Genomic DNA, 7,411 nt, shown 5'->3' with positions numbered 1-7,411 from the left:
TAGGAATCCAAAGATGGTTTAATATTAGAAAATCAATGTAATTTACCACATTAATGGATTAAAAAGGGAAACTATATTGTCATTTCAATACACATATAAAATTATATTATAATTCAACCACCATTATTCATTAAAAATGAAACCTTTGAAAACTTTATTAACCTGATACTATGAACTTTAATGTCCAATCTTAATCTTTAAAAAAATTTTAAAAGAGGGCATTAAATCTTCAAGTAGGATAAGAAATTAGACACAAAAGAGGAAGAATTCTAAATTCTGAGGAAAACAAATCACTTAAGAGTCTATAAATCATAAAAAATTACTGTTGATTATGAAAGTCTCAAAGGGTCAAGGAATAATTTATTCTATCTACTTGGCCACTGTACTGAGAAATGATTTACAAAGCTTTAACAGTCACTGAGGAAAGTAGGATTCCTATGCAGTTAAAAGAAAAAATAGAAGATACAATAGTTGGGAAGACAGATACAAAACTGTAATTACTTTCAGGTGACATATAAAATCCAACAGAATTAACAAATAATTAAAACTAGTAAGAGAGCTCTGTAAAGTTACCAGACACAAGATCAATTTATAAAAATCAATAGCACCAGTCTGACACATAAAGAGCTAGATGTCATCACTACCATCCTCCCAAGAAAAAAAGCTGAATAACTGAAAATCAACAGTTCTTCTTAGATCCATCAAAGAATTAAGGCCACATCACTATCTGCTGCCCCATTAATATAGAGAATCACAGCTTACCAAGAACAGAAGCCCAGGAGCTAAACATTGCCACTGAAGCCAGTACCAACAGAACACAAACTATAAATGATGAACTGCAAGAGGCTCAGTGCAGCTAAACTTAAGAGTTAAAAACTCCAGGGGGCCTTAGAGGAACCTCCACACTTTCCTGAGCTTTTGCTCCAGGAGCCCCACCAGGTTCTCAGAAGTGAGAACTGGTGAAAAATTATTTCAGATTTTTAGCAGGGGGAGAAGGAAAAGTAATCATTTTGAAATATGCCCAGAGCATTCTGTTCTCCTTAACAAAAGGTTGTCTTCAAGGGAAACAATATTACCTAACCATACAGCTTGGGTTTACAAGAGCCCAGTCAACTTTGAGGAAGAGAAATACTCAACTCCAATCTCCCCTAGACTTCCATGTGGGGAGAGGAAAATACCCAAATCCAACCCTCACTAGCCTTCCACATGGAGGAAGAGAAATACCCAACTCCAGAGCCATTTAGTTTTTCCTGTCTTATCAAAGGAAAAAAAATCTATAAAATGTGTGAAGGTCACAGCTCAGGGGACAAGCACACTAAAAAAATGAGACCTAATTATAGGACTATAAGATGCTTCCCCTTCCCTCACACCTCATCATCACATGAATAAGGCTGCAGTATAATAACAGGGGATAACAGATAGAAGAACTGGAAGCCTCAGAACCAATTTAAGAAGGAGTCTCTAGGGAAGCCCAAAACATCCAAGGAGACAAAAATAGACACTAGAGGAAATTTTTGTCTCCGACACCTAAAGCTACAGCAGTAAGCATACCCTAACTAATAGCCAGATAGTGTAAAACCTCAGATGAAAGGCCTATTTACCTCAGTTCCTTTCACCCAATACACAATGTGTGGCTTTCAACCAAAAATTACAAGGCATGATAAAGGCAAAAAAATAGTCTGAAAAGACCAAAAGCATCAGTACCAGACTCAGATAGAGCAGAAGTTTTGGAATCATCAGATCAAGAATTTAAAATAACTGGAAAAGGGGAGAAGGATAAATTAGGAGATTGGGATTGACATATACAAACTACTATATATATAATGGATAACTAATAAGGATCTACTGTGTAGCACAGGGAACTCTACTCAGTACTCTGTAATGACCTATATAGGAAAAGAATCGAAAAAAGAGTGGAGATATGTGTGTGTGTGTATATATATATATATATATATATATATATATATATATATATATATAACTGATTTACTTCACTGTACACCTGAAACTAACACAACATTGTAAATCAACTATAATCCAATAAAAATTTAAAAAAAGAATTAAAAATAACTATGATAAATATCCTAGGGCTCTAATATAAAAAATCGACAACATGTAAAAACAGGTAAGTAATATAAGCAGAGACATGTAAGCCTTAATAAAGAATCAAAATTAAATGCTAAAAATCAGAAACACTGTAAAAGAAATGAAGAATGCCTTTGATGGACTCATCAGTAGACTGGACATGGCCAATAAAAGAATTAGTAAGCTTGAAGATATGTCAATATCTGAAAAGCAAAGAGAAAAAAGAAGAGAAAAAATGGAATAGAATATCCAAGAACTATGTGACAATTACAAAAATTCAATGGGAGTAGCAGGAGAAGGAGAAAGAGAAAGGAAAAGAAATTATGAATAATGGCTGAGAATTTTCCAAAATTAATGATAAATATCAACCACATATTAAGGAAACTCAGAGAACAAGTATAATAAAATTCAAAAAAATCTATATCTAGGCATATCATATTCAAATTGCAGAAAATAAAGACAAAAAATCTTGAAAGAAGCTGGAAATAAAAAATGCCTTACCTACAAAGGAACAGGATAAGAATTCTCTTCAGAAACCCTGCAAGCAAGAAGAGGGTAGAGTGATACATTTAAAGTGCTGAAAGAGAAACCACCAACCTAGAATTCTCTATCCAGCCAAATTATTCCTCAAAAGCAAAGGAGGTTGTTTTTGTATATGGTATTAGAGAATGTTCTAATTTTATTCTTTTACAAGTAGCTGTCCAAAAATAAACTCAAAATGGATTAAAGACCTAAGTGTAAGACTGGATACTATAAAACTTCTAGAGGAAAACATATGCAGAACACTCTTAGACACAAACTGAAGCAGTGTTTTTTTGGATCCGTCTCCTAAAGCAAAGGAAACAAAAGCAAAAATAGTCAAATGGGACCTAATTAAATTCAAAAGCTTTTGCACAGCAAAGGAAACCATCGACAAACAAAAAAACAACCTACTGAATGGGAGAAGATATTTGCAAATGATATGACTGATAAGGGGTTAACATGCAACATATATAAACAGTTCATACAACTCAACATCAAAAAAACAAACTCAATTAAAAAATGGCCAGAAGAACTGAAGAGACATTTTTCCAAAGAAAAAATGCAGATGGCCAACAGGCACATGGAAAGATGCTCAACATCGCTAATCATCAGGGAAATACAAATCAAAATGACAATGAAATATCACCCTACACACATCAGAATGGCTATGATCAAAAAGAACACAAATAACAAATGTTGACAAGGATGTGGAGAAAAGGGAACCCTCATACACTGTTGTGGGAATGTAAATTGGTGCAGGCACTGTGGAAAACAGTAAGGAGGTTTCTCAAAAAACTAAAAATAGAACTACCATATGACACAGCAATTCCACTCCTGGATATATATCCAAAAAAACCAACAACACTAATTCAAAAAGATACATGCACCTCAATGTTCATAGCATTGTTATTTACAATTGCCAATGTATAGAAGCAACCTACGTGTCCATCAACAGATGATGGATAAAGAAGATGTGGTAGATACACCTACAAAGGAATACTACTCAGCCATAAAAAAGAATGAAATTTTGCCATTTGCAGCAACATGGATGGACTTGTAGGACATTATGCTATGTGCAATAAGTCAGACAGAGAAAGACAAATACTGTATGATATCACTTATATATGGAATCTTAAAAATACAACAAACTAGTGAATAAAACACAAAAGAAGCAAACTCACAGATATAGAGAACAAACTAGTGGTTACTAGAGGGGAGAGGGAAAGGGTATGAGGCAATATAGTGGTAGAGGGTTAAAGAAAGTTTATTATGGGATTATATGAAATCGTGTATGTGACACTTTTGAAAATTGTAACGCACCACAGAATTTAAAGAATCTTTCATTCAAAAAAAAAAGTGAAGGAGAAATACTTTCTTAAACAAAGATTGAAGGAATTTGTCTCCAATAGACCTGTCTTATAAGAAATGTTAAATGAAATTTTGTGGTAGCCATCCTTTAAGACTGGCCCCCAGTGATTCTTGCCTCCTGATATACATGGCATTGTTTGGTTCCCTCTCTTAACTCCACAAGTTTTCAGATCAAAAGAAACTGTACTCAAAGAACTGTACTTAAGGAAATATATCCAAGAAGCCTCATCACCTCTGGACCTTATTTAGATGAGATTCTGGACTTCAAGCTGATTCTGTAGTGGGGTGAGATTTAGGGGAGTCTTGTGAGAAGGATGAGTCTATTTTGCATGTGAGAGCGACATTAATTATTGGCAGCCAGAGGGTGAACTGAGGTACTCAGCCTCCAAGATGGCCCCCAGTGATTCTTGCTTCCTGGTGTAGTCACCTCTCATACTGAGGAGAGCTGTCTTGTGCAATCAATAGGGTTGCAGGAATGTTGGAGTGTGACTTTTGAGACTAGGTCATAAATAACGTTGCAGCTTCTACCTTGCTATCTCCTGGATCACTTGCTCTAGCATACATCGGCCTCCATGTTGTAAGGATATTCAAGAAGCTCTGTCACAAGATTCATGTGACAAGGAACTGATCTGCCAACTGTCAACATCAACTTGTCAGCCATGTGAGTGAACCTACCTGGAGAGGAATCCCCCAGACCAAGTCAAGCCTTTAGATGACTGTGGCCCCAGTTGACATCTTGGTTACAATCTCATGAGAGACCTAAAGACAGAAACCATTCAATTAAGATATTTTTGAATTCCTGATCCACAGAGCTGAGTGATAATATTTATTTTTTAGCCACTAAGTTATGGAGTAATTAGTTATACAGCAATAGATAACTAATTCAGATTTCAATAAAAATTCTAGATTTAACAATCACATCATTGAAATTATATGAAATAAAGGTTCATGAAAAACTAATCTAATTTTGAAAAAGATAAGTAAAATGGAAGAACTTCTTTCCCAGATATTAATACAATCTACAAAGCTATAGTAATAAATGTACTATGCAATTACACAGAAACAAATACACAATGTAACAGAATAGAAAGTTCAGAAACAGAAATTGATGTCTGATAAAGGCAGCACCATAAATCAATAGAAAAAAATAGATTACTTTCCAGATAGTGTTAGGAAAACTAGCTCAATAGATCCAGAAGAATAAAGTAGTATTCCTTGATTTATGCCATACACACAGGGGAATGCCATCTGGAATAAAGTCTCAAGTGTAAAAGGCAAATTTTAAAAGCTAACAGAAGAAAATAAAAGGAAATATCTGAGTGATTTTAGGGTTGAAAGGACTTCTCAAGCAAGACCTAAAAACACAAAACATTTTTAAAAAATGGATTTATATACATCAAAATTGAGAACTTCTGCTCACAAGGACGTCATAGGCAAAACTGACAGTTGACAGACCAAAGAAAATATTTTTAGTGTTTAAAACCTGCTAAGGAATTAATATACGGCATGTATAAGAAACAGTTGCAAACGAATAAGAAAAAGACAGGAAACCTCAATAGAAAAACAGGCAAAGGACGTAAGTAGGTGAATCATTTAAAAGGAAGCCCAGGGACTTCCATGGCAATCCAGTGGTTAAGACTTGCTTTCCAAAGCAGGGAGTGCAGGTTCAACCTCTGGTTGGGGAGCTAAGATCCCACATGCCTCATGGCCAAAAAACCAAAACATAAAATAGAAGCAATATAGTAACAAATTCAATAAAGACTTTAAAAAATGGTCTATATCCAAAATAAATAAATAAAACTTAAAAAAAATAAAAATAAAAGGAAGCTCAGTGGCAAGTAAGTATAGAAATCAGAGAAACACACTAGAATCAGAGAAATCCCAATTTCAACATTGATATATACTTTAACATTAATCAAATTAATAAAAATTAAAAATCAGGGACTTCCTGGTGGTGCAGTGGTTAAGAACCCGCCTGCCAATGCAAGGGACATGTGTTTGATCCCTGGTCCGGGAAGATACCACATGCCGTGGAGCAAGTAAGCCCGTGCGCCACAACTACCAAGCCTACGCTCTAGAGCCTGCAAGCCACAACTACTGAGCCCGCGTGCCACAACTACTGAAGCCCGTGCGCCTAGAACCTGTGCTCTGCAACAAGAGAAGCCACCACGATGAGAAGCACGCACACCACAACGAAGAGTAGACCCCGCTCACTGCAACTAGAGAAAGCCTGAGCACAGCAACGAAGACCCAACGCAGACAAAAAAAAAAAAAAAAAAAAATCAGATAACAGCAATTGTAGGTAAGAAAGTAGAGAAATAAGATTTCTCCTACTCTACTGGCAGGAGTGTAACTGAGGCAGTATTATGGAAAATAATCTGGTGGAATTTAATAAAATCAATGTACAAATTATCTCATGTTCCAACAATCACATACCTGGGTATAAGCATCAAAGAAACCAGGGCACAAATCAAAAAGCAACTTACGTGAAGATATTTATCACAGTGTTATTTTGTAGTTGCAGAAAGTTGAAAGTTACTTTAGGTGCCCATCTCTGGGGGAATAGATAAGTAAATGCAAAGTGTACATAATCTGAAATATTACACTATATATTACTACTATACTATACTATACTTAAAAACAATACAGCAGATGCATAGATAGCAACAAAACAGAGTTAAACATACAGTGTTGAGTGAAAAAAAGTTGAAACAAAGCAATAGCTATAAACCAATAACATTTGTATAAATTAATGCATAGACACACACACAAAAATAACACTTTATTGTATCAGGATATATAACAAACACATTAAAGTAAAAGTGTGGGTAGAAGAAATGGAACAGAGTTGTGGATAATGAAAATAAAAATAAGTAAAATGATACAGCAGAGGAGATATGGTCAAATGATGACAGACTATCATCAACTGAGGAAAATTATTAATTAAATTATATATCTGAGTTCCAAATGAAATGAACTAATAATAATAAAAAACTGGAATAATAAAAAAGCAAAACTGATAATAATGACAAAAAATAAAAACAGTGCAATTTACCATATTAACAGACTAAAGGAGAAAAACATAAGTATCTCAATGCAGAAAAGGCATGTGATATGTTCAACTACTTATTCATGATTTTTAAGAAACAAAAATCTGGAAAACTGGGATTTAAAAGAAACTTTAGCAAGTATCTAGACAATTCTATATCAAGCATCATAATTTATAGGAAACACTAGAAGCATGCAGATTAAAGTCAGGAATGCACCAAGATACCTGCTAGCATTGCTCCTAGTCAGTATTATACTGGAGGCCCTAACTAACGCAAAAAGGCACGATAATGAATAAGTATGAGTATTTTAAAGTGACAAAATTGTCATTATTTGAAAATCATAATCATTTTCATAGAAAATCCTGAGAGATGCAACCAAAACTCTA

At 34.6% G+C, this 7,411-nt stretch overlaps 1 long non-coding RNA gene across 2 annotated transcripts in view; it reads right to left on the bottom strand.

Annotated features, from left to right (window-relative positions):
• The window catches only part of LOC132514653 (uncharacterized), a 196,323-nt gene that overhangs the window by 149,720 nt on the left and 39,192 nt on the right, over positions 1–7,411 (bottom strand). The window lies entirely within an intron of this gene.

This window comes from Lagenorhynchus albirostris, chromosome 2 (genome assembly GCF_949774975.1).
Source record: "Lagenorhynchus albirostris chromosome 2, mLagAlb1.1, whole genome shotgun sequence".
In the NCBI taxonomy this organism is placed as follows: Eukaryota; Metazoa; Chordata; class Mammalia; order Artiodactyla; family Delphinidae; genus Lagenorhynchus; species Lagenorhynchus albirostris.
The sequence above is the reverse complement of the archived record's forward strand: the minus strand, read 5'-3'. Positions and strand labels throughout refer to the sequence as shown.